At 51.4% G+C, this 27,198-nt stretch overlaps 1 protein-coding gene and 1 pseudogene across 3 annotated transcripts in view; both read left to right on the top strand.

Annotated features, from left to right (window-relative positions):
* Window positions 1-21,105, top strand: part of LOC125124097 (uncharacterized) — a 57,329-nt pseudogene extending 36,224 nt beyond the window's left edge.
* Window positions 1-27,198, top strand: part of PC (pyruvate carboxylase) — a 105,115-nt gene that overhangs the window by 37,823 nt on the left and 40,094 nt on the right. The window contains exon 3 of one of the 3 annotated variants that reach the window (XM_047775149.1): window positions 12,886-13,097. The exons of 1 other annotated variant lie outside the window; for it this stretch is intronic. The gene's annotated coding sequence lies outside the window, so the exon portion shown is untranslated. Of the gene's footprint in view, window positions 1-12,885; window positions 13,098-21,945; window positions 21,967-27,198 lie in introns of those variants that run through there. One more of the 3 variants, XM_047775153.1, reaches the window with a different exon arrangement.

Raw genomic sequence — 27,198 nt, forward strand, 5'->3', positions numbered from 1 at the left:
AGTTCTGGAATTTCAGACTGGACCTCTTCTCTTGGCTTATCAATTTTCCATATCCTTAAACCCCTGTCTCTGGAAACCCGTACTGCTTGGCCTTGGTCTTCACATCGAGCAAGGCACCTTCACATATGTTCTTGGGGGAGCCCGTCGGGGACCTCATTTTGCAGATGATTTGCCTGCGGTCACAAAGAGGCAGGCCTGGGGTCCAGGTATTCTGCCAGCAAGTCTCCTGTCCATCTTGCAAGGCCACGTCTCCCTCCCTTTAGGGTTTATTTGTTCTCTAAACATTTACTAATGCCTGCTGGAGGCTAAAAGCGATGCTGGTGGGTGTGTTCGTGAGGGAGAGGGGGACTGAGCCAAGGTGGCGGGTGGGGGTGTAGGGAGAGACGGGGCCAGGTGGTGGGGGGGGGGGGGGGGAGGCTAGTTAGCACCTGGCTTGACATGCTGAGACACCGGCGCCTAGGCGAGGCCGAGAAAGGAGAAGAGAGACTGAGGGTTGGAACCAGCCTCTCTTCCCTCACGGTCGCTCCTCAGGGTCAGGAATTCCACCTGATGGCCCCTCTGTCCCTTTAGCACGAGACTGGATATTTGCCGTGGAAGTCTCAGAACCTGGCCCAGTACTTCCTGAGGAATTGCTGCCTGTGAGGCTCACCGATGCTGACTGTCCCTCCCAGCAGCCCTCACCCGGCCCCGGCACAGCTCTGCTCGGGCTGCAGCGGAATCAGCCCTGGAGCCCTTGGCCTCCGTGTCCCTGGGCACGGGGCAGTCTGCAGCCAGCTCTCAGCTTCAGGGGCCACTGTGCAGCTCAGGGGGACTTGCATTTGCTCCCTAGCTGTTTTTTGAGTGCTCACCCTGTTCTAGGCCCCATGCTACATGCTGGAGACACAGCAGCGGACCAGGGAGGCAGACGAAAGGCCTGTTGCTGTGTAATTGCAGCCGTGCTGTAACCTGGTGGGCCAGGCGAAGCCGCCCCCGTAGTGCTGTTGTCTGTGGCACTGCAGGCCGGGGCTGGGTATGGATCTTGACAGAACACAGGGACCCGGAACAGGTGTTAGGAATCCATGAACTGGAGGGGAGGGTGGGGGGAGCGCCTTCCCTCCCCGGCTAGGGTCCCTCTGGTGAGCCCCTCCCTGCACCCTAGGATCCCGAGGGGCACTGCTCTTAACCCTGCCCCGTGGGGATGGCAGAAAGGCCCCAAGGGGACAGGGCCCGTCAAGCTGAATGACATACTTTCTTGCCGACAGCAGATTATGTGTGTGGATTATTTTCTTCTCTCCATCCATCGAGCAGTTACTTCAAGCCAGGCCCAGTCCTTCCCTCTAAAGTCCCAGCAAAGTCTTCTTGATGTCTTTCTTCCTGGCCTCTTACCTTGTGACCGTACTGAGAACCCTGGGCCAGGGTGAAGTGTGCCATCCATACCAGCCGCCTTGGTACCCATGGGAGTGCAGGCGGAGGAAACTGAGCCGAGTTCGGGGTGCCCAGGTGGCGGTGAGCAGGCAGCAGGGAGTGCGGGGGCTGGCAGGGGCTAGATTTCTTTGTTTTGTTTTTTGTCCTTTTAGGGCCACACCCTTGGCATATGGAGGTTCCCAGACTAGGAGTCTAATCGGAGCGGTTCCTGCCGGCCTACGTCAGAGCCACAGCAACGCCAGATCCGAGCTGTGTCTGTGACCTATGCCACATCTCATGGCAACGCAGGATCCTTAACCCACTGAGTGAGGCCAGGGATCGAATTCACAGACTCATAGTTCCTAGTTGGATTCGTTTCTGCTGCGCCACGACTGGAACTCCTAGATTTCTTTTTGAAGGCAACCCTTGTACACTTCAGGCTGTGACTCCGACTCTGTCCACAGGGCCAGTGCCACCCTTAGGCCAGGCACGTGTGGCCTCTGCCTGGAAGCTGCCCCTCAGGGCCCCCTTCTGAATATCTCCCTCTGAATATTCAAAGCCACTCCCGCCAAACCCCGGCCAGTGCTGTTCCTGCTGGGCATTCTGAACCCAGACTAGGATCCACGTCCACCCCTTTGGGAGTGCTCTCATCCCCAACCCTGTGCAGGGACAACCAGATGTCCAACCAATTGTCCCAGGGCCCCAAGTCCAGGCCTTGTTCGGGGAGGGCAGCTTCCACTGGTGGCCGTGCTATTTCTTTTATAGGATCGTGTGAGTTTGGGTAGCCCAAATGGCACTGATGTACTAATTTTGAGTGACTCAAGTTTTTTATACCGATGAAGGGATCCCCTCAAAATACTTGCCTGGGACCCCCCACCCCCACCCCGTATGTAGGGCATCCCTGCCCAGGGCCTGCTCACTGGTCCTTCCAGCCCTGCTTAGCAGCTCTTGCCAGGAAAGAGGATAAGGGCCTATTGTTTGTCCCTGGGGCCTGAATGGCTCTCTGCTTTGTGCATTCAGCTCCCTGGCCGGGGGCTTTCCTGCTGCTGCACTTGTAACAGTCCAGTCTCCGAGGAGAAACCCGCTCCCACCATGCCGTCTGCATCGTTTGACTGAAATCCTGGGAGGACAGGGCTTTGAGCCAACGTGGGGTCTTGTGCCGGCCGCTGCTGGGTGGGAGCTGCTAACGGAGGTGCCGAGAGTGGGCTTCCTACCAGGAGACCCTGGTCTGGGGAAGGAAAGAGGGAGGAGCCCCTTTGTTCACATTGAGCCCAGGGGCTCGTTGGCAGGAATCCAGGCCAGCTCTGAGCCCGCTGGGAGGGCGTGCAGGGGAGGCCGTATCCCCGGCCTCTGCCCTTTCTCCCCGGCCTCCTGGCCGCCCCTCCCCAGCTACATGTGTTCACCGCGAGGAGCAGGAGGACAGCCCGAGAATGAAAGGGCCTCTTGTCAAAGGAGGTCAGAGGAATGGAAAGGGGACGCCGGGCAGCGAGGGCGCCTGCAGGGAGCTTGTCTGTACGACTCTGAAGCCACGGGAGGCCGTGAGCTCAGGAAACTCCTGGGCCCTTTCAGGCTGTCATTGCAGGGCGCCCGGCTCAGCCCGCCTGCCGAGGCTCAGCGTGGGACGCGGTCCCTTTCCGCACTGGCCTCTGCTACCTCTTCTGTCGCAAAGCGAAGAAGCCTGTTCTCTTTGTTGTAAAGTTGTTTCCCCTTCTCTCAGTCGCAGGGAGTGGCCTCCTAGACCCAGACCAGTGGTTCTTCGGGCGGGGGTGGGGGAGCCCTCTGGTCCCCGCAGGTCCTCAAGACCATTTCAAGGGAGTCCAAGTCAGAACGACTTTCCTAGGCGCCTGGGGGGCTGCTCACCGCCTCCACGGGGTTGGCATTTGCGCCCATGGTTCAGAAGCCTGGGGGGCAGCATGGCTGGCGATCGGGGCACAGGTGATCAGGACACAGCGCTTCACCTCCGCCCAAGAGCCAGCCTCACTGAAGACCAGCCTGCACGAAGCAGTGAACGGTTCATTTTACTAGCTGTGCTTGTGTGCCCGTCTTTGATGTCCTTTGTGATGAGCTGGGAAGCAAATGAACTGCCTTGCTTGGCTTGAGGGACTGCACCTCTGGGGCTTGGAGTTACAAGCTAAACTAGCTATTTGGGCCGGGGTGGGGGGGCTGCTGTTTTTACTTGAAAATAACTGACAGGCAGCTGTGGTTATTCAGGCCGAGGGATCTGACAGAGGTTTTCTGGAAAATGAATGTAATGAGCCTGAGGCTTCAAAGAAAACAACCTAACAGTATTTGTTGCCAATGGTAAAATTAGAGCTTTCCAGCAGCAGCTAGAATTTTAGAGACCTTGTATCCACATCTTGAGCTGCAGAGCTTCTCAATACTTAAAAGATGTTTCTAATGCGATTGGTGGTGCTATTTTACATGTGATACCTTGGCATTTTATTACAAAATATGTCAGAATATTGAAGATCAGCGGAACTCAGTAAACTGATACTTTCCAGGTGACCCGTGTATGAAGTTACAAAGTCATACTGGGAAAAGGCCCATGTGCAATTTAAGAAAGGCCAATGGATTTTAAAGTAACAGAGTACATTAAGCTCATAGGGGTTCATATTTAACATTATAGTTAACTATTATTCCGCAAGTTTTACTGTAGTAGCAAACAGTGGTATTCACAGTTGTCTGAAAAGACTATTCAAATAGTCCTCCCTTTTGCAAGTACAGCTCTAGGCAAGTCCGAATTTTCTTCGTAAACATTACTTATCACAATAAATTGAACACAGAGGCACAGATATGGGAATCCAGTGTGTTCTATAAGCTGGACATTAAAGAAATTTGCAAAAAATGTAAAATAGTACCACTCCTCTCACTAAGTTTTCTAAAATATAGTTACGTTTTATTATAATATTTATGTTAACCTGCCCTCTGGTTATAAATGTCAACAAGGGTACCACATCTTGGAATAAGCCAGCATTTCTTTTCCTGCAGAAAACCCTCCTCCATCATTAAAAGACTCTGAGGTTAAGGAGCATATAGACTTCCAATTGATGGTTAAAAGGCAGACACTAAAAACTTACTGGCACAAGGGTGTTACTTCTTAAGAAGCTTTGACATGTATTATTTAAAAAAATTTTTTTTTGGAGGGAGGGCATGTCTGCATCATGTGAAAGATCCCGGGGCTGGGGATTGAACCTGAGCCACTGTGGTGGAACACTGGATCCTTAACCCATGGGCTGAGCCACACAGAAACTCCCAAAATTCATTTTTATAACAACTTTATTAAGCTATAATTCATATACTTTAAAAATCACCCTTTTAAAGTGTATAATTCAGTGGCTTTAGTATATTCACAACGTTGTACAACCATCACCACTATCTAATTCCAGAAATTTTTTTTTGGGGGGGTGCTTTTTGGGCCACACCTGCAGCATATGGAAGTTCCCAGGCTAGGGGTCGAATCAGAGCTGCAGCTGCCGGCCTACACCACAGCCACAGCAAAATCAGATCCAAGTCATATCTCTGACCTACACGTCACAGCTCACGGCAACACCGGATCCTTAACCCACTGGGCGAGGCCAGGGATTGAACCCACATCCTCATGGATACTAGTTGGATTCATAACCCACTGAGCCACAACAGGAACTCCTCTAATTCCAGAACATTCTTATCACTCCAGAAGGAAATCCTAATTTCTCCAGAAGGAAAGCCTCCCCTCTGGCCCCTGGCAACCACTTTCTGTCTCCGTGGGTTTACATATTCTAGACATTACACAGAAATGGAATTGAATAACATATGGCCTTTGTGTCTGGCTTTTTTTCAGATGGGATATTTTCAAGGTTCACCCACTGCGTAGCAAGTAACAATACTTCATTTTTAATGGTTAATTAATAGTCCAGGGAGTCCCCTGGTGGCCTAGTGCATAAAGGATCTGGCATTGTCACTGCTGTGGCATAGGTTCAGTCCTTGGCCTGGAAACTTTCACATGCATGCAGCCAAAATGATAGTAATAGTAACACAAAATATACCACAGTTTGTTTATCCATTCATCTGTTGGACATTTGGGTTGTTTCCATTTTTTGGTCGTTATGAATAGTCCTGCTATGATAATTTATAGATTCATATTTGTGTGGACAGATGTTTTCACTTCTCTTGTGTATATATCTAGAAGCTGGATCATATGATAACTCTGCATTTAATTGCCCAAGGAACTTCAGTTTTCCAAAGCAGCCGTACCATTTCATATTCCTACCAGTAGTGTGTGAGGGTTCCAATGTTCTCCATATCCTCATCATTACCTGCTGTTGTCTGTTTTTTTTTTAAATCATAGCCACCCTAGTGGGTGTCAAATAGTGTCTCCTTGCGGTTTTGATTTGCATTTCTCGAAGACTAATGATATTAACCACCTTTTCTTATACTTATTGGCCATTTGTATTTCTTCTTTGGAAAGATGTATGTTCAAATTGTTGCCCATTTTTAGTTGGGTGGTTTGTGTTTTTGGCATTGAGGTTTAAGAGTTCTTTATATATTCTGGAGTTCCTGTCGTGGCGCAGTGGTTAATGAACCCGACTAGGAACCATGAGGTTACAGGTTTGGTCCCTGCCCTTGCTCAGTGGGTTAGGGAACTGGTGTTGCCATGAGCTGTGGTGTAGGTTGCAGACTCGGCTCGGATCCCGCGTTGTTGTGGCTCTGGCATAGGCCAGTGGCTACAGCTCCAATTGGACCCCTAGCCTGGAAACCTCCATATGCCGTGGGAAGCGGCCCTAGAAAAGGCAAAAAAAAAAAAAAGAGTTCTTTATATATTCTGGATATTGGACTCTAATCAGATTGTATGATTTATGGCAATTCTCTCTCATTCTATGGGTTGTCTTTTCACTCTCTTGCAGGAGTCTTTGAAAGCACAAACTTTTTATCTTGATGAAGCCAGTTTATCTACGTTCGTTTTGATTGCTTGTGCTTTTGCTGTCATAGCTAAGAAACCATTGTCTAATGCAAGGCCATCAAGAGTTATATTTTATTCTAAGATTCTTACAGTTTTAGCCCTTAAATTTTTTTTTTTAATTTTTGTTATTTTATTTATTTATTTATTTATTTTTTGTCTTTTTGCTATTTCTTGGGCCGCTCCCGTGGCATATGGAGGTTCCCAGGCTAGGGGTCGAATCGGAGCTGTAGCCACCCGCCTACGCCAGAGCCACAGCAACGCGGGATCCGAGCCGCGTCTGCAGCCTACACCACAGCTCACGGCAACGCCGGATGGTTAACCCACTGAGCAAGGGCAGGGATCGAACCTGCAACCTCATGGTTCCTAGTCGGATCCGTTAACCACTGCGCCACGACGGGAACTCCTAGCCCTTAAATTTAAGTGTTTGATCCATTTTCTGTGAGCCTCTTTAAATGGCATGAGGTAGGGGTCCAACTTCATCCTTTTGCATGTGTGTATCTAGCTGTGACAGCACCATTTGTTGAATTGTCTTAGTACCCTGTTGACGATCTAGTGACTGTAAATGTGAGAGTTTTCTGGGCCCTCGGTTCTATTCCACTGATCTGTATGTCTCTCTGTATCTCAGTTTCACAGCATTTTGATTATCGTAGCTTTGGAGTAAGTTTTGAAATTGGCAAATGTGAGTCCTCCAGTTATATTCTTTTTTTTTGGCCTTTTCTGGGGCCGCTTCCTGTGGCATATGGAGGTTCCCAGGCCAGGGGTCGAATCGGAGCTGTAGCCACCAGCCTACGCCAGAGCCACAGCAACGCAGGATCCGAGCCATGTCTGCGACCTACACCTCAGCTCACGGCAACACCGGATCCTTAACCCACTGAGCGAGGCCAGGGATCGAACCTGCAACCTCATGGTTCCTAGTCGGATTTGTTGACCACCGCGCCACAATGAGAACTCCCTCCAATTATATTGTTTTTAAAGATTTTTTGGGCTGTTCTGTTTCCTTTGCATTCCTATGTGAGTTTTAGAATCATCTTGTCAACTTCTGCAAATAAAGTAAGGTGTGATTTTTTTTTTTTTTTCCCTAGAGATTGTGTGCATTGAATCTGTAGGTCAATCTGAGGAGTATTGCCGTTTTAACGGTATTAAGTCTCTAAGCATGAGGTTTTTGTTTAGGTCTTTACATTCTTTCGATGACATTTTGCAGTTTTCAGGGAGCCAGTCTGCGCTTCCTGCACATTGATTTAACCCTTCCTTGTTTGCTCTCATCCTCACTCCCCTCCCAGCCAGGCTCAGCACCCTGAGGGCCTGGCACGTTGGGAGCCCAGTGCACTGCAGTGAAGATTTTATTTTTCTTTCTTTTAAATCCTCACTGCCTTTGTAAAGACGGCATGGTCATTCTCCTCCTTGGCCTAATGGCTGAAGAAACAGAAGCCCAGAATGCAAGGCGACTGGCCTCTTAGTGGAGAGGGGACCAGGACTTTTCTGGCTCACGGCTCCCTCCAGTCACCATCCTGCATGGGGCGGACATGCCATTCTGGGTCCCCCGGCTTCTCCCTGTGTTGCCACCTCTCTTCCCTGGAGTCCCAGGGCACAATGGGAGGAGAAGAGGATCCAGGCTGATATCACCAGGGCAGATCAGTGGGGTCACTTTCCGGGATACCTCTGATGTGCCAGACTCTCGAGCTATTTCAAAAAGACATGACTTCCTTAAGTCCTCAGAGCAACTCTAAGATGACTCAGATCATTTTGCATTTTATAGATCAGGAAACTAAGTTCCAAAGGGTCACATAAAGTCCCGAGTCAAAGGGCGAATTAATTCTGTGTTGGAGCGGCAGTTGAGCACAAGTTCCCAAAGCTTAAGCTGTGGTGCTGGATGAGGGCAGTTGTGGCGCCGGAAGGTATGGGTCGTGTGGGGGAGGAAGGGAGTGGGGGCTTCTTGGGAGTCATGAGGCTCATTCACATGAGGTTGGTCTGGGCCAGTCCAGAAGCATTTGCTCCTTGGGCTGGAGCTGATAGCTCAAAGTGGTTGGCTTGTTGCATCTTTCTGAGGGGTGACGAGCAGAGCGCAGAGGCCTGGAGCCAGCCCCTGTTATCCTCTACCCTGTGGCGATAACCTGTGCTGGTTAGCTCTGCGGGTGGAAGCTCATTTGCCATGTGTAGGTCTTGCCTTCACCATCCGCAGGGGGGAATCTTCAAGTGCAGGGTCATCACCTTCTTTGTTTCTCCATAGCTTCTAGCATCGGTTCTCTTACCTGGTGGGCATCCTTCTTAGAAGCTTTTTGAATAAATGGAAGGCATTCTATCCACTTGCTTTGCTCCCTAGAAATCAGAACCTCAGTGCCTCTGTGGCTGGATTTGGGGTGGTAGAGAAGAAGGGGGGACCAAGGCCATTAGAGGGGTCCTGCTGTTCTGGGGGTATGAGACAAGAGGCTTGGGCTGGATGCAAGATCTGCCCCCTGTTGACCTTGGCCCCATCCCCAGAGTCCCGTACAGACCGGTGTCATCTGTCCCAAGCGGAGTCAGATCCGAGCAACCCGTGAACCAGAACAGCAGGGAATAACTTTGCCATCAGTTGAGCTGAGCCAGACCCTTACCCCCTGCCCCCCACGATAAAGAAAATAACCCTGAAGAAGTAGCAGCAATTGGTGGCCTTGGCTGTATTTTACAACTACTTAGAAAGTTAATTGCTGCGTTTTTCTATGCTGGAGGTTCTGCTTGGACTGAAAACAGTAGCACAGATGGTTACGTTGCTCTGTGACGTAAGAGGGGTGGGGAGCTGGCCCCTCCCCAGCCTTGTTCTGGCAGTGGGCGGCCCAGCCACGCCAAGCCATGCATGGCTGGTGAACACGCAAGGCCAGGTGGCCTCCCCGTCTCAGCGCTCTCTCTTCCTGGAACACTTCCTCCTCCTCCTTCCCTGCCAGGCCACCTGTCCGTCTCCTCCTCTTCCAGTCTCATCTCTGGATGCCTCTCCTGCTACCCGATTCTCCTTCTCCCACCGCCAGTTTCCGGTTCACCATTGCTTCCTAGGCCCTCGCCCTGCCTGCTTATTCCCACATGATGGTACCCGCCACACGTCATTTCACTTCTTTTTTTCAAAATTGAGATATAATTGACACATAATGTTATATTAGTTTCAGGTGTACAATGTGACGATTTGATATTTGTATATACTGTGTCTGTTGAAATGACCACCCCAGTAAGTTTAGTTAACAGCCAGCACCACACATAGTTACCATTTTTTGGTGTGATGAGAACTTTTAAGATCCACCCTCTTAGCAACTCACAGAAACACAATTTTATTCACTGTAATCACCATGCTGTAGAATTCCTTTCAATTCTTTGTTTACGTGTCTGGTGCCTTCCGTGGGAGGCACCGGAGGGCAGGGGCCATGCCTCAGTCACTCTGTGTCCCTACAGCTGATAGATGCTGGGCTCTCAGAGCACCCATCACAGAGCTGCTGCAGCTGCAGCTCCTGATTTTTGGTTCAGTTCAGTAACGATGGGTGAAATGACCACTGCAGGCAGACCTAAGACATGGGCTAAGCTCAAGTAATTTCTGATCTGGACGAGGAGCAGAGGCCCCTGTTCTGCCTGCTCTCGGTGTATAGAGATGAAGCATGCGCAGAGGCGGCTGGGGCCAGGAGAAGTGTCCCCTGAGGAGTGGCCTCAGTGCCCCCGGATGTTGTCCCAGTTCCTGCTGGCCCTAGGGAGGTCCCAGCACAGCCCTGCATCCTCTCAAATCCTCTCTCCTTTCAGAACACAGGACTCTTCCTTCCTCCCTCCCTGCCTCCCTGCAGCAGGAGGGAGAAGTTCCCAGGCCAGGGATCCAGTCCAAGCCACAGCTGCAGCCACGCCAGCTCCTTAACCCACTGCACCAGGCTGGGGATCAAACCTGCACCTCAGCAGAGAGCTGAGCCCCACAGACACAATGCCAGATCCTTAACTGCTGCGCCACAGCAGAAACTCCAGCCAGGACTCTGCTTTCTGAGGGTACTCCCCTTCAAGGCTGGTGACTTGCCTTTGTGATCTCATCCTGGACACTGGGTGCCTAGGGGAGAAAAGTACCAGGCCTCCCCGGGCCTCTGGGCTGCCGGCGGTGTCCAGGGAAAGGAGTGTATGTCCCCAGCCATCCAGCTGGGCCTCCTTGTCCTCCAGTCTCTCCTCCAACCCTTGCCTGTCTTTCGTTGAGTTCTTACCTGTTGGGAGATGAACAGAAGTTGCAGAAACAGTAGACCGTTAGGAGAGATTTCTCCTTCCCGTCTGCCTTCGCATGAGGAAGGTTCTACTTTTATGAGGAAAGCTTGGAACAATAGAATCTGGCAGTTCGTAACAGTCAGGCCCATTGAGGCCTCCCAAACAGCCCTGCGAGCTGGGGGTTGTTAATCGCCATTCTGCCAATGACAGCGTTGAAACGGAGAGGTTAAGTCACTTGCCCAAGGCCATACACAGAGCAGCACCGGGATCCAAGCCCAGGTCTTCTCACTCCAGCCCTGTTCTTTCATACGGCTCATCCTCCGTGAGATCTGGTGCCCCCACCTCTGTAACCCGTTGGCACATGTCCAGAGCATCCAGTGGACGGGTTCCCATCCTGCCCAGTTTTGGCCAGTTCTTACCCAGGGGTGCTCAGGCAGGGCTGGGACCTTTGCCCAGGTAGGCTCATCCGGTCCGTCTCAGACCTGAGCTGGTGTATCTTGTTTCCTGCGCTGGTGTCATCAGGGTTTCAGCTCCCACCAGTGGGGATAAACGGCCCTGTCCTGTCGTCTTCCCAGTGCTGTAGGGAGCTCAAGACACGGGTGTGGGCAGGTGCCTAGAACGATGGACCAAGACCTCATGTTGTAGCAGAGTCCTTCGGACCCGCCTTGCTCCTGGCTGAGGCCGAGGCCTGTGCGAGGGCCAGATGCTGACCCAGCCGGCGGATGGCCAGTCTTGAGGTGGACTCTGCTGATGCTGATGCCGGGGGAGGAGGGGCTTGCCGCGCCCAGAAGATGGAGCATGGGGAGGGGGATTTCTCTGGGGTTTTCATGGTGGCATTCCAACCCACCCTCTTTTCTTGTTCCCAGGCAGGGCCGCCAGCTGGAGTGCCACTATGGCCTCATCTCTGGGGGTCTCCAGCTGCCTGTCCTGGCAGGATTTCTTAGCAGATAGCGCCCTTTCTTGGTGGGCTGGAAACAGAAGTGCCTGTGTGGGTCAGGACCCGGATCCGAGAGGAGGGAGCAAGTCTCTGCCCCCACTGGGTTTTCATTTAACTGTGGGCTCCAGGACAATCCTGTGATTGGGGCCTCCGCAGGGGTCAAGTGCCCACATGTCAGCAGCAGGCTCAGCACACTGACGTCTCTGGGCACCACCTGCCCTATCGGGTGGATACTTGGAGCCAGGGAAGGCCCTTTCTGACTAATTAACCTCGAGCTTGGGGTCAGAGCAGTGAGTTACTGGCTCCGCTTCCTCTAGGAACTTGTCAGAGCTGAAGCTGGCTTGTTTTTGTCTTGATGGTAGTGGGTGGTGCTCAGTGAGTGGAAACTCTTCCCTTCTTTTTTTTTTTTTTTTTTTGAATTTTATTTTTTAAGCGAAGTTGATTGAGTTGATTTAATTTATGTGGCTGGTTCACAAAGTTGTGTTCCTTTCTGCCATGCAGCACAGTGACCGAGGTTTTGATGCTGTGATTCAGTGTACATATGTATACACACACACATGTATTCTTCTCCATTGCGGTTTCTCACAGGATATCGAATGAGCTCCCTGTGCTCCACCGTAGGACCTGCTGTTTATCCATCCTGGGTGTAATAGTTTGCATCTGCTGGTCCCAAACTCCCACTCCTTCCCCCCCTCCCCCTTGGCACCCACCAGTCTGTCCTCTATGTCTGTGAGTCTGTTTCTGTTTTGTACGTAGGTCCATTTGCGTCCTGTTTTAGATTCCACATGGAAGCGATATCATATGGTATTTGTCTTTCTCTGACTTACTTCACTTAGTGCAATAAGATCTAGGTCCGTCCATATTGCTGCAAATGGCATTATTTCATTCTTTTCTATGGCTGAGTAGTATTCCACCGAGTATATGTACCACCTCTTTATTCATTCATCTCTCGATGGACATGTAGGTTGTTTCCATGTTCCAGTCCTGCTTTGGACTGGAGTGATCTTTGGGAGACCACTACGTTAAATGATCTGGTCTGGGTGGGCTTACTCGTATGGGTAAGCATTTAAACACCTTGCTGACGAAGTCACACCAGGCCAGCGGCTCACAAGAGCCCCTGGGAAGCGTGCCTTGGGAGGAATCCAGTCTCCCATGGGGAGAAAGGACCGTAATGTCACCAGTTCCCGGGAGGACAACATGAGTCCTCAGCAGAAGGAGAAAGACGTTAGACCCTTCATTTTTTGCTTCCTGGTGCGTCTGTCTCTCTCTCGGCTGGCTGGCTCTTCCATCCCTGGCCCTGGTCCTCCTCCCCTTGTAAATCCCAAATACCACTGCCCTTTAATCCTTCCGCCAGAACCCACGGGCAGCGGCTTTTCCCTGCCTCCTCCCAGCTCACCCCTGACCTGATTTTGTTTTTTTCCCCTTTCTCAAACAGGCCGTCCAAGGTCTACTTCTGAGTTGGAGATTGGCTCACAAGCAGCCTCTCTCCGGTGAGCTGTAGGGAGGGGGCAGTTCTGGAGAGTCATTGACAGAGGCTTAACCTGGAACATCAATTATAAACAAGCAGCAGGCCCGGGGCCCGGGCTGGGGTGTTCTGGCACCTAGGACAGCGTGTCCTCGCCGGGGCTCTGCAGACCAGCTGCCACGGTAAGAGGACCACCTCTCAGAGGCCTGGGCGCACCGTCTGGGTGGGGTGTGCACGCGCCTCGGCCACCCTCCTCTCTGGAACAGGGCAGCCTTCTCATACTTGGGAAAGGAGAGGGCGGAGGGATCCTGGGCTGGGTCATTGCTCATGGGACCATGGGGACCTTTCTGGCCAGGGATGGGCAAAACTGAGGAGCCGGGGTAGGCAAGCCCTGCCTGAGCCCAGGGGACAGAAGACCATGGGCAGTGGGTCCCAGAGCCCTGGGCCAGAATGCCTCTGTGTGGTGGTGACATTTGGGGGGAAGGTCACATGGTTCCCTGGACTGGGGTCCCTTGTGGAGACATGAAGCTGTCTGGTCAGAGGAAGAGCCTGCTCTGAGCACAGCACGAGCCCGGGAGCCCCAGGCACATACATGCTGTGCTCCAGGTCCTTGGCTCACCTGGGCCTTGATGAAATGCTCGAGGGGCTGCAGAGCAGGAAGGCCCAGCTCTCCTCTGGGACCAAGCCTGAGGGGCCACGATCAGCTCTTCTCAAGACTGGTGACCGTGTCCTAGACGGCAGCGGAGGGAAGGCAGGTACGCACCGCCTTCTGGGAGCCAGATTTCTGGCATTTTTGCAGACTCGCAGCTCAGATCTAACGGGAGAGGACTTTTCCCAGTTGCTTAGAAGAAAAACCTTTCCCTCAATTCACAGGGAGGAGAAACTGATAAGGGCCCCAAATGGCTTCTGGTTCTTATCTTCAACTGCAAACAGGCCAGAATTTGCTCCGAGTCGTGGGACAAGGATTCAAGAAGCGAGAAACTGGCGGGGTGTGTGTGTGTGTGTGTGTGTGTGTGTGTGTTTTTGTGTTTGTGTGTGTGTGTGGTTTGAGAAACAGGCAGGAGGGAGAGACATACCGTCCCCTCTGCTTCGATCCACACGTCCCAAGAGCAGAAGCAGATAAGCAGCGGGCCTTTTCCCTGCTGTCCTGGACCAGGGATGGAGTGGTTCCTTTGACTTTATTCTCCGTCAGGAACTTTAAGGGGCAGCTGTCTTGAGGAGGAAGCCTGAGACCAGGAGGCAGTTGGGTCTCACGAATCGGGATGGATCTGGAACAATCTTACATATGTGGTCTTCTTCTGACTAGAGCAGGACGGACGTCACTTTCACAAGGGCAGGGTCCTGCTCTCTCTTGTTCAGGTGCCTGATAGTACCTGGCGGGTCACAGAGGCTCCATTCAACTTCATCTTCTGTTGATTCCAGACGTTTCACTTGATCAGCATCTGCCTGGTGGCCCCTGACCCTTCACGCATCAGACCAGACCGGGCTTGCAGGGAGAGGATGCCAGACCCTCTCACCGCCCATCTGCCCCCCAGCAGGGGCTGACACCTGTGTGCCAGGCACCCACCCCCGGCGCCTGTTGCGTGGCTCCTTCCTTGAGCCCAGGTCAAATCCCCCCCCGTGACACTTTGCCTCGCTCTCCCCAGCCCCGTTACCCACCCCCTCTTCCCTTTTCTCTCAAAGCAGTTCCTTGGCGAATGCTAGTGTTTAATAGTCCTTTACATTTCAAGTGTACTGGTCTGGTCTTCTCCCCACATTGAATGTTTCTTGGAGGCAGAGGCTGTGTTTTTTATTCTCTTCTGTCCTTCAAAGACGTGATACGGGCAGTAGGTGGTCCATAAACACTTGATGGATCTGATTGCACAAGACCCGATCGCAGTCTTGCAGTTGACAGTTTATGAAGCTGAAGAGACAGTCTGCAGCCTGCTTCATAGATGGACTAACAGGTTTGAACTCTTTCTCACTTGGAACACTTCTGAGGTCAGATAGGCAGGGTTCTTCCCCCACACCAACCGACTCTCCAGGTCTCCGCACACATCAGCTACATATCCTCCAACTCAGTTCACCTGTGACGCTGGAAGTGAGTGAGTGCAGCCCCACAGGCCAAGAGCTCAGCCTGCAAGACGGCCCCGCGTCACACCAAGTGCAGGGCCTGGCCTCCTGGCCTCCGACCAGCCAGTTGTGATTCAGGGATTCCCAGGACCCCTCCTCGAATGGATAATTTGAGAGGACTGCTCACAGAACTCCGAACAGTAGTTTACTTCCTGTTACGAGTTTGTTGTAAAGGATGCGGCAAACAGCCTGATGGAGAGGTGTACAGGGCGAGGTCTGTAAGGGTCCGGGGTGCAGGAGCTTCCGTCCCCAGGGGCTGGGGTACACCACCCTCTTGGCACATGGGTGCGTTCACCAACCTGGAAGTTCTCTGAACCTCATGGTTTGGAGTTTTGTTTCGTTTTGTTTTTCAGCTGCAGCGTGCAGCAGCTTGATGTGGGATCTTATTTCTCAGACTAGGGATAGAACCTGGGCCACACAGATAGAAGCACCAAATCCTAACCATTAGACCACCAGGGAACTCCCTCGTTTGGAGGTTTTTTTGGTTTGTTTGTTTGTTTTGTCTTTTTAGGGCTGCACCCGCAGCATATGGAAGTTCCCAGGCTCGGGGGCTCATCAGGGCTTTAACTGTGGATGACCTACGCCACAGCCACACCAGATCCTAACCCATTGAGCGAGGCCAGGGATTGAGGCCAGGGATTGAACCTGAGTCCTCATGGATACTAGTTAGGTTGGGTATTGCTGAGCCACAAGGGGAACTCCTCTTTTGGAGTCTTTAATGGAGGTTCAGCTACATGGGTGTGACTGGCCGTTGGGTTGGCGTGTAACTCAATCTCCAATTCCTCCCCTCCACATGGGAGGGGGAGGTTGGTCTGAAAGTGTCAGACTTCTAGCCACATGGTTGGCTCCTCTGGCAGCCTGCCCCCATCCTGAAGCTACCCAGGGCCCCACGGGGAGTCACCTCATTAGCATAACCCCAGGTGATGGAAAGGGGCTCATTTTGAATGAGAAAAGTTGCTCCTTTCTCCCTTAAGACTCAGGAAGTTCCAAGGGTTTTAGGAGCTCTCTGTCAGGACCCAGGGACCCGCCTCACTCAGTGGATCAAGGATCCAGCATTGCCGTGAGCTGGCGTAGGTGGCAGACTCAGCTCGGATCCCGGGCTGCTGTGGCTCTGGCGTAGGCTGGCAGCTGCAGCTCTATTTCAACCTCTAGCCTGGGAACTTCCATATGGTACAAGTGCGGCCCTACAAAAAGGGGGAAAAAGAGGAAGGAAGTGAGGGACAATATTGTTAAATATAATTTTCAAGTTACAGCTCAATAGGGTTGTCAGGTGGGATCATATCCAGCTCATAAGTGTAGGAGAGGACCTGGCCGGTGCCTCGTCCCAGGCCTGGCACTTGACAGACAAGTGTAGCCATCATTCATGAGTGTTGTTTTTGTGGTTTCGGTAAGACGTGACCTCTTCCCGCAGAGAAGGGTGGGTGGTGCTGAGCAGGCCTCCCGGGGGACTGAGAAAATGGGAACAGCAATCTGTTGCCCAAGGCTTTCTTCACTGATTTACTACCCTGGTCCTAAAACCCTGTTTTTCCAAAAGTCTAAAGTTCCCTGCCGGGCTGCCCCTGCCTTCCTGGAGCACTTCCTCACTCCTCCACGTTGAGGAGGAAGCATCACCTTCAGTGAGCTCGCCCTGCTGTGGGGGAGCGGAAGGCGGGTCTGGGCACAGGAGAGCCTGCTGAGCAGGCCAAGGGCCCGCGGTTGTCCGGTTGTCACTGGGTTGTCACTGCCGGAGCTCCTGGGGGCCACCCCGCTCCTCTGCCCTCACAGGGCCAGCCCTGTGGGGACAAGGCCATTGCCAGTCTGTGAGCCTCGGGTCATCTCTGCGGAACTTCACCCCCAGGGAGGTTTCTGCCCCACTCTGCTGGGCGTGAAGCCGGGCTCCCACCTCCACACGCATCAGGACTGATGAGACAGTTAGCCCGGGGCGGGGCGGGGAGGGGGGGAAGGCTGTGCTGGTGGGGGGATAGGATGCGGGTGTGACGCTGATCGGGCTGGCCCAGGAGGAGGCCCTCACGCAGTGATGGAATGCCCCGGGGTGGCCAGGGCAGGCATGATGGTCTGGGAGGCACAGCTGGAGGTTGGCAGGCAGCAGGGAGAACCAGTAACCTACGTAGGACGGCAGGTCTGAGATCTGCCCACAGGGGCTCCTGGGGAGCAGGGCCACGACTGAGGTGCCCCTTGGGAAGATGGGCAGAATGGAATACGAGTGCTTTGGGCTTTGAGACCGTGGCCACGCTTCTTATCCTGAGTTTCCGTTTCCTTACTCACAGAGCTGGGGCCATACTACTCACCTTCCAAAGGTTTTGGTGGTTAAATGAGAGAATGTGAGGCCCTTCGTGCAGTGGCTGGCACTCGGTGGCAAGCCCAGGCAAGAGGCATCTGTGGTCACTGGGATAAAACCAGCAGGAGCGGGTGCCCAGGACCCCGTGGCTAGGGGGCCTCTGGCCAGTTTTGGTGCTTGAATTCCAGAGCAGGGTAAAAGGTCTGATCAGGGGGCCACAGAGGCACGTCTTCCTGGGGAGTCAAGAACAGCCACAGTCAAGGTCATGTCCTGTCTGGGTCGCTGTTTACTTTGCTCCTTCCAGGAACCGAGGCCATTTGTCACTGAATTCCCGTCCATCCCCTCGGTTCACGGACTCTGAGCATTGGTGAGCAGTTCACCAGAGAACCAGGTTTTCTCAGTGAGGTTCCACAGCGCCGGCCTTTACAGGGATGTTTGGGGGCTGGGCGTTTGACAGAATAGCAGTAAAGGCTGGCCAGGAATGGCTGACGTCACACTTTGATTCTGAGAAGCTGAATTCATCAGCCAAGGCAAACGAGGCACCCAGCAGGGGAGGATGAGGGCCCCAGGGATGAGCAATGGAGGGAAGTCATTATTACATCCGGGCTTGCAGGGGTCGGGAGAGGAAATGGTGTTTCCTCCAGGCTCCAGGAAGGGTTGACATTCCCGAGGCAGGACTGTGGCACCTAAGCCAGTAGAGCTGGGAAGCCTATAGCCCACGTTCACTCTCCTCCTGCCCATGCCTCCAACGGCTGACCCTGTAGGACCCCAGCTGGTGAGGGAGCCAGGTGCCTGCATCCACAGGCCTCAGCTTCCCCGGTGCAGAGCAGAGAAGGGGGTGCGTGGAGAGTAACTAACCAGGAAAGGCTGGATCTGGGGGACTCTTGGACTCGGCAGGCGTGACAAGAGGAGTGCGAGCCTGGTCGCCAAGGGTTGTACAGCTGCTGCTTGTTTGGAAAGGGCTCTGTCCAAATCAGAGTCAGTCACCAGCTTCAGATTTATCATCAGGGGCAATTAGGAAAGATAATGAAAGGCATACAGATTGGAAAGGAAGAAATAAAAGTATCTTTATTTGCTGCTGACGTGATCTTGTATAGGAAAATCTAAGGAATTCACTAAAAATCTATTAAAACTAATAAAGGAGGAGTTCCCATCGTAGTGCAGCAGAAATGAATCCAACTAGGAATCATGAGGTTCTGGGTTCGATCCCTGGCCTCCCTCAGTGGGTTGATGATCCGGCGTTGCTGTGGCTGTGGTGTAGGCCTGAGCCTGTAGCTCCGATGAGACCTCTAGACTGGGAATCTTCATATACTGCAGGTGTGGCCCTAAAAAGCAAAAAAAAAAAAAAAAAAAAATCAACTGTATACAAGTAGCAGTGAACAATCTGGAAATGTACAATATCATCAGAAAGAATACTATGCCTAGGAATAAATTTAACAAAAGAAGTATAAAACTTACAAGAATATAAAACATTGTTCAAACTATTACATTTAGAATAGATACGCAGTGAGGTTCTGCTGTATAGCACAGGGAACTGTATCCAATCGCTGTGACAAAATCTTCTGTGACATCTCATAGAAGATAATATGAGAAAAAGAATGCATATATGTGTATAACTGGGTCACTTTGCTGTACAGTAGGAATTGACAGAACATTGTAAATCAACTATAATAAAAAATTTAAAAAAAAAACATTGTTGAAAAAAAATGAAAGAGGAGTTCCCGTCGTGGCTCAGAGGAAACGAATCTGACTAGCATCCATGAGGATGCAGGTTCGATCCCCGGCCTCGCTTAGTGGGTTAGGGATTCGGCGTTGCCGTGAGCTGTGGTGTAGGTCATAGACACAGCTCGGATCTTACTTTGCCGTGACTGTGGCATAGGCCAGCTGCTACTGCTCCTAGCCTGGGAACCTCTATGTGCCTCGGGTATGGCCCTAAAAAGACAAAAAAGAAAAAAGAAAGAAAAGAAAAAAAATGAAAGAAAACCTAAATAAATAAATGGACTCTCTGTGTTCATGGATGAGAAGAGTTAATATTGTTCAGATAGCAGCACTCCTAATCTTGATCTACAGATACAATGCAGTATCCTTCACAATTCCAGCTGCCTTTAATTGCCGATGACAAGATGGTCCTAAAATTCCCCATGGAAATACAAGGGAACAAGACAGCCAAAAGAATCTTGAAAAAGAACACACACACACACACACACACACACACACACACAAAAGGGAGTTCCCTTGGTGGCGCAGTGGTTAACGAATCCGACTAGGAACCATGAGGTTGCGGGTTCGATCCCTGCCCTTGCTCAGTGGGTTAAAGATCCGGTGTTGCCGTAAGCTGTGGTGTAGGTTGCAGACGCGGCTCAGATCCCGCGTTGCTGTGGCTCTGGCGTAGGCTGGTGGCTACGGCTCCAATTCGACCCCTAGCCTGGGAACCTCCATATGCCATGGGAGCGGCCCAAGAAATGGCAAAAAGACAAAAAAAAAAAAAAACCACAGAGGACTCATGTTTTCTAATTTCAACACTTACTACAAAGCTGCAGTAATCAGGACAGTGTGGTGCTGGCATAGGGACAGACATGCAGATCAATGGGAGGGAATTGAGGGCCCAGAAATAAACGCTCACATTTCTGGTCTGTTGATTTCTAATAAGGGTGTCAAGATAATGGGAAAAGAAGAGTCTTTTCCACAAATCGTGCTGAAACACCTGGATATCCACTTGCAAAAGAATGAAGTTGGACCCCAACCTCATACAACAAAAAATTCAAAATGGATCAAAGACCTAAGCATAAGAGCTAAAATGGTAAAACTTTCAGAAGAAAACATAGTCATAAATCTTTGATTTTGGGTTAGGCAGTGGTTTCTCAGATATGACCGCCAAAACACAATAACATTTTATAAATAGATAATTGGATCTTCATTGACATTAAAAACTTTAGCAAAGGACACAATCAAGAAAGTAAAAGGCAACTCAGAGAATGGGAGAAGCTCTTTCTGCCTCCAGCTGCCGCAGCGGGAGGAGCTGGCATCATGGACGGTGGTGCAGAGCTGCGCCAGCTTCCTTTTTTTTTTTTTCCTCCAGAATTGTTGTGTATATTTTATTTCTCAAAGAACAAGGGACCGTATCAACTTCTTTTTTTACGTTTTAAAAAATTTTTTCCTTATCAAGTAGTCTTATTGTAATAATTGCTATTTCCCCAATACATTTTTTTTCTACTGTACAGCATGGTGACCCAGGTACACCTACATGTACACATTCTATTTTCTCACATTATCATGCTCATCATAAGTGACAAGACATAGTTCCCGGGGCTACACAGCAGGTGCTCCAGCTTCCTAATCAAGAGGAAACAAGCAGACGTACCAGCACCGAACCCCATAACCTGAAGACCCGCAACTCCTTCCGCTGCAGCGGGCTGATTCACCACAAGACTGCGGGCGTGGAGCCGGTGGCGGACGGCAAAAGGGGTCGTGGTGGTGATGAAGTGGAGATCCAGGCAGCGAAAGCCGGCCACTGCCTACGTGCCGACCACCGTCAACAAGGACGCCCAAGCCACTCTTGGCAGCATCTGGCACATGATCCGAAAGAACAGGTGCCGTCCGGATATGCGCATGCCCGGCATCTGCGGCGCCAGCGCCACCCGGCGCAGCCAGAAGCCTGTGACTGTGAAGAGGAAGCCCACCCGCCCACCAAGAGCTCCTGAGCCGTTCCTTTCCCCAAAGCGGTAAGGACGTCAGTTTCCTCCCCCCTCCCCCCGCAAAAAAAAGAATGGGAGAAATTTTTTGCAAATCTTTTATTTGGTAGGCACTTATACCTAGAATATATGTTTAAGAAACAAACAAAAAACTCTTGGGAGTTCCCGTCGTGGCTCAGTGGTTAACGAATCTGACTAGGAGCCATGAGGTTGTGGGTTCGATCCCTGGCCTCGCTCAGTGGGTTAAGGATCCGGCATTGCCGTGAGCTGTGGTGTAGGTCGCAGACGTGGCTCGGAAACTTTGTTGCTGTGGTTCTGGTGTAGGCTGGCAGCTACAGCTCCGATTAGACCCCTAGCCTGGGAACCTCCATATGCCGAGGGAGTGGCCCTAGAAAAGGCAAAAAGACAAAACAAAAAAACACAACTCTTGCAACTGAAGAGTAAAAAGATAATCCAAAGACAAAAAAATCCGACCAAATTAATAGGTAAGAGTTTGGATGTTGGCTATTCCAGGCTCTGTTCTGAGTTCCTTTACATGTAGTAACTCATTGTATCCTGACAACCACCTTCAGAGATGGGTATTATCTGTAAATTTATAGATGAGAAAACTGAGGCACAGAGGTTCAGTAATTAGCCCAAGGTCACATAGCCTCCCCGTATAGTCCACTGGTCCAGGACGCCTATTTGGGCAGAATGGGGTTGGAATATAGGCCATGCCCCTTTATAGCTGAGGACCATTGAGCAACTGGAGCCCTTCTGCACTGCTGATGGAATATAAACCGGTACAACAGCTGTGGAGAACAGTCTGCCTGTTCCTCGAGTCGTTAAACATAGAGTCACCATGTGATCCAGCAGTGCATACCCAAGAGGAATGAAAACATACGTGCACCCAAAAAACGTGTACGCAGATGGTCACAGCGGCACTGTCCACAAGAGCCAAAAAATGGAAACAGCCCAGATGTCCATCAGGTGGGTTAGAAACGTGTGGTGTATCTGTACAGTGGAATATTCTCTGGCAATTAAACGGAGTCTGGATACATTCACAACATGGACGAGCCCTGAAAACATCATGCTAAGTGAAAGAAGCTGGACGTAAGGGACCATATAATTTATATGAAATGTTCAGAATAGGCAACGCTATGGAGACAGAGCGGATTAGCAGTTGTCCAGGCCTGGGGAGCTGAGGTGGGGGCAGGTAATGGCTAAGGGGGGGCGAACATGTTCTATAATTGTGGTGATGGGGACACACGTAAAAGCCATTGAATCATACTTCAACTATGTGAACTGTGTGGGACATGGATTTTATTTCAATAAAACTGTTTAGGAAAAAAAAAAAAAAAACACAGGAAATTCCCTGGTGGCTCAGCAGGTTAAGAATCTGGCATGGTCCCTGCTGTGGCTCTGGTTACTTCTGTGATGGGGGTTTGATCCCTGGCCAGGGAACTTCTGCATGCCACGGGTGTGGCAAAAAAAAAAAAAAAGAAAAGAAAAAACACACAAAAACCTGGCCCCCCAGGGGTGATCCAGTGAGCTGAAAAGTCTGTGGCTTAGGAGGAAAACCCACTGTTCTGTGACCACTGGCTGGCTGGGCGGAGGTGTTGCCTGACTCTGACCACCCTAAGCTTCTCTTTCTGGGTGTGAGAGCATGAGAAGCCCCCCGCCCCAACAGATCATTTTAAGATTAACTCAACTTTATTTTGGTTCAGTTAAATGTTTCCAGAATCCTACTGCAAACCAGGCACCCAACTAGGTGTTGTGATAAAACAGGGCCTCTGGAGTCAGACAGGCTTGAGGATTCCTGAATCGGCTACTCCTTGTGGGTCCTTCTGGGCCTTGTTTTTCTTGTTAGAAAAATGAGGTTGATCCCCATGGGACTGTGGAGAGAATTAAGCAAACTGGAAGATGCCTAGTGTATAGTTGGCAGAGTGAAAGTTTCCTTCCAGGCTCTTGGAGCAAATTCAGAGGTAAGTTAGATCTGGTTCTGGGGCTCAGCTGGGGAACCAGCGAAGGCTTCCTGGGAGAGAGGCCTTGACGAGTGGGGGGACGCTCTTTTCTTATATTGCATTTTATTCACCTTTTGAGTAATCAGTTACAGGATGCAAATTCGAAAGGGTGAACAGTGAGAGATAAGCCTTTTCCCCACATCTCTTCCCTAGAGGCACCCACTGTTACCCACATCTGGGGTCTTAGTCTAGAAAAATTCTACCTTCAGGCTAAAATGTCAGAGGCAAGGCCTCAGGCCTCAGGTGTCACATGGCCTTCCTGTCTCACGGTCAGGTTCAGCCAGAGGCCCTTTTGCTGTGGGTCCCATCAGTAGGAATGCTGTCTCGGCTTTTCTTCCGGTCCCTGAGGGAAGGGTGCCCCTGAAGTGGTCCTGTGTGGTCCTTGACTCACCGGTGGGCCCCCTTTGCGTGATGCACTCTGGGGACACCCTCTGCCTTCCTCCTCTTGCAGCTCCTGCCTCCTTTCCGGCCTGTTCACTCCCTCGCTTGGGCAGAGCTCCTGACACCAGCTTGCCGAGAAGGAGTGTCAGGAGGTCAGTTGCGGCAGCTCTGTTCCTGGTCTTTATTTTACCCCCACAGACAACAATTGATAGTTTAGAGGGTTTCAGGCTGGAAGTCATTTTTCCTTTTATTTTTGTTTGTTTGTTTGTTTGCTTTTTCGGGCTGCACTTGCGCCACATGGAAGTTCCCAGGCTAGGGGTCGAATCAGAGTTACAGCAACCGGCCTACACCACAGCCACAGCAACGTGGGCGCCTAGCCGCATCTGTGACCTACACCACAGCTCACGCAATGCTGGATCCTTAACCCACTGAGTGAGGCCAGGGATCGAACCCGAATCCTCATGGATCCTAGTCAGATTTGTTTCCCCTGCACCACAACGGGAACTCCTCCTTTGCATTTTTGAGGAATTGCTTTGTACTTTGCTAGCTCCCCAAGTAGCTGTTGGGAAACCTAAAACCTGGCTGATTTCCTTGTGTCCCTTCTCCCCGTTTCTGAAAGTTTACCAGGTCTGGAATTTCATGAAGTGCCTGGCATGGGTCTGCGTTCATCCCCCTTGTTGGCTCCGTGGTCCTTCCATGTGAGGACATGTCCTATCCTGGAGGCTTCTGGAATTATTTCACTTCTTCCCTTGTGTTTTCACTGTCCTCTCTTTCTGGGACTCCTGTTATTGATTTATTTGTTTTTAAAATTATAGCATGGTTGATTTACTGCGTTGTGTCAGTTTCTGCTGTGCAGCAAAGTGACTCAGTCATACGTACCCAGGAGGTTGCATAGAGTTCCCTGCGCTGTACGGTAGGACCTTGCGGTCTACCCAGTCCAAATGCAGTGGTTTGCATCTTCTAGCCCCAAACCCCCAGTCCATCCCTCCTCCGCCCTCTCCCCCGTGACAACCACAGTCTGTTCTTTGGGTCCATGGAGACGCCTATTATTTAGTTCTTGGATCTCTTGAAAGGGCCTCTAATTCTCTTCCTTTTCTTGTCTACTTTCCACTTCTTTGTCTTTTTGTTTCAGTTTTTAGATTTCTTTTACCTAGTCTTCCAACCCTTCTGTGGATTTTTTGTTTTGTTTTGTTTTTACTCTCCTATTTTTAATTTCCAAGAGATTTGCTTGCTCTCTGAATGGGTCTTTAAAAATGTGCATCCTGTTGTTACACCTATGTAACGCTTTCTCGTTTCTCTGAGGATGTTAAAACTTGCTTAAGTTCTCTTCTCTTTGCATTGGCTGTTTCCTCCAAATCGCTTTGTTTGCTGCTGCTTTCCTTGGGTCTCTAGCTTTGAAGGAGTCCTGTCTTCAACTGCCCAGTCATCTTTGGTTGCCTGCTGACCATTACTAGGGGCCGAAAGCCACCTGGGAGTCCAGTTCTGAGCTGTACGGTGGGTGATGAGGCGTGCTGTTTGTGGGGGGGACCCTGAGGTCAATACCCCGAGGTCTTCCCTCCAGGACTGGGTCAGGTCTAGGAGGAGGGGAAGGGCTGGCCGATGGGGTACTGGGAGCTGGGTGGGGCAAGGGGGCAGGGTACATAGACTCACCTAACTCCCTCTCCTGTTTTTGGCAAGGGACCTGACCCTTGCCTGTGCCCCCATCCCCCAGTGCAGACTCCGAGCTTCGCCCTCTCCAGAGAGCAAACCCCTGTTCTTCAGGAGAGGGGGAGGGGAGCCGTCCCCTGCAGCATGAGCTAGGGGAGCGGACCCAGGGATCTAACTGCTTCTCAAACGCTTTCATCCGGCTTCCATTGTACGTGTCAGCCTGTCTATCCCAGGCCCTAGCCTCCCCTGGGTCCCGAGGTGAAGCCGGTGGACCATCAGCCTTCCCCACTGCCAGGTAGGGCCAAGTGGTCAGTTACCCCGAGCTGCCTTCCAGCTTCCAGAGGCTGCGGTCTCCTGTCCTGGCCCCTCTGAGGACTTACAGCTAAAACGAAACAAGAAAGACCCCCTCTTACTAAAGTATGGTGGGATTTCAGGAGGGAGAAATAGACACATAACCCAGACGTGAGCAGGTTTTGCACAGGCAGCTAGCAGGCAAAGGGCTTTCTAGGTGGGAGTGTCCCGGTGGAGGGAGGTCCCTGAGGGAGACGGAACACGTTCAGATCATTTAGGAGCAAGGAGGAGGCAGTTTGACTGGAGTTGTGGGATCCAGGAGGCTGGGAATTACGGGGAGTGACAGGCAGGTTGGACTAGGGATGGGAGGTGGGATTCTCACCTGTGGGCAGTAGGGGTTATGGCGGCTTTTAAAAGGAGGGTGATGGAGTTCCCCTTGTGGCTCAGCGAGTTAAGGACCTGACATCTCTGTGAGGATGCTGGTTGGATCCCTGCCCTCGCTCAGTGGGTTAGGGATCCTGTGTGGCTGTGGCTGTGGCATAGGCCTCAGCTGCAGCTCCGATTCGACCCCTAGCCTGGGAACTTCCATATGCTGCAGGTGTGGCCCTAAAAATAAAATTCAATTCAATTTAGAAAGAGTGATATAATGCCTGTATTTGGGATGCTGACACCAGTATAGAGCGTGGATTTGTAGCTCAAGCTAACCAGTGGCTACAGTTGGTAATGGTTAGGAGGCTTTTACACTAGTTCAGGGAGCAAGAAGGGACCGGCTAGGGTAGCTTGGTGGAAATGAAGGAAGGATGGAGGGGTTTCGGAACTGGAAGTGATGGGGCTTCTTGACTGGATGGTGGGAGGAGGAGAGGGAAGGGCGGGAGATAACCCCAAACTGAAGCCCTCGTTCCCTGGGCGTAGGAGGTGGGAAGAGGTATTTGGTTGGTTTGAGGGAGTGTCCGTCGTCTGGGGGGCGGGGAACACGTTCTGTTGCAGAACAGACACTTGACAGGTACATCCGACAGCTGTTATTTTAAATCCTCACATTTTGACCTGCAAAGGCCTATGCTGGTTAAGAAAGAGAGAAAAGTTGTCGAGGAAATCAGTCGCTTAAGAAACAAGGACTAATCTTCACCTTGTTAAATGAGGTGGTTCAAAGGATCTTTGTTTTGATACCTCCCTGGTTCAGGAGTGTTGCAGAACAGCCTCGGAATTGCCTTGCGTGTGGAGACGGCTTCCAAACGGCTTCCAATTCGTTTCTCCCTTAGCCGTGCTCGTGTTTTGTCCGCATTAGGTGCCCTGCACACCAGGCCTTTATGAAAGACACAGAGGTCCCTTTGGGTTTTGTAGCCAAAAGGGAAAATAGAGAGGGGGTGCCACCAGTCACCCAGCCCCTGTTTCCGCCTGTCTCGGGTCAAGGTGAGATGCCGGGCCGTCTAGGGGTTCTTTTGCCATGGCTCCCAGGGAGATGAGGGAGGAGCCTGGCTGTAGCACCTGCTGAGTCCTGTTCTGCACAGACGCCCACTGTGGCCCATTTCAGGCTGCCAGCTTGATGTCCCTGAGCAGAGGGTTGGAAAGGGACAGAGTTGAAAGACTGGGAGCGAGCTGGGGGCCAGGAGGACCCCGTTTCTTAGGTTGTCTGACTTGTTCTGACTAAGGGAGCTAGGAGGGTCAAGTTGGACTTCAAAATGTCCTCTCTACAAACAAGGTTCTTCATGCCCAAGCCAGCCCTGCCCACCTCTACCCACCAGCGGCAGGGCCAGTCCCCTGTTCAGCCTCTGCATTGCTGATGCCCAAAGCTGACATTCATATTAATGGCTGATTGGAGTTCCCGTTGTGGCTCAGAAGGTTAAGAACCCAACATACTGTCTGTGAGAATGCGGGTTCA

This window comes from Phacochoerus africanus, chromosome 4, assembly GCF_016906955.1.
Source record: "Phacochoerus africanus isolate WHEZ1 chromosome 4, ROS_Pafr_v1, whole genome shotgun sequence".
NCBI classification, from domain to species: Eukaryota; Metazoa; Chordata; class Mammalia; order Artiodactyla; family Suidae; genus Phacochoerus; species Phacochoerus africanus.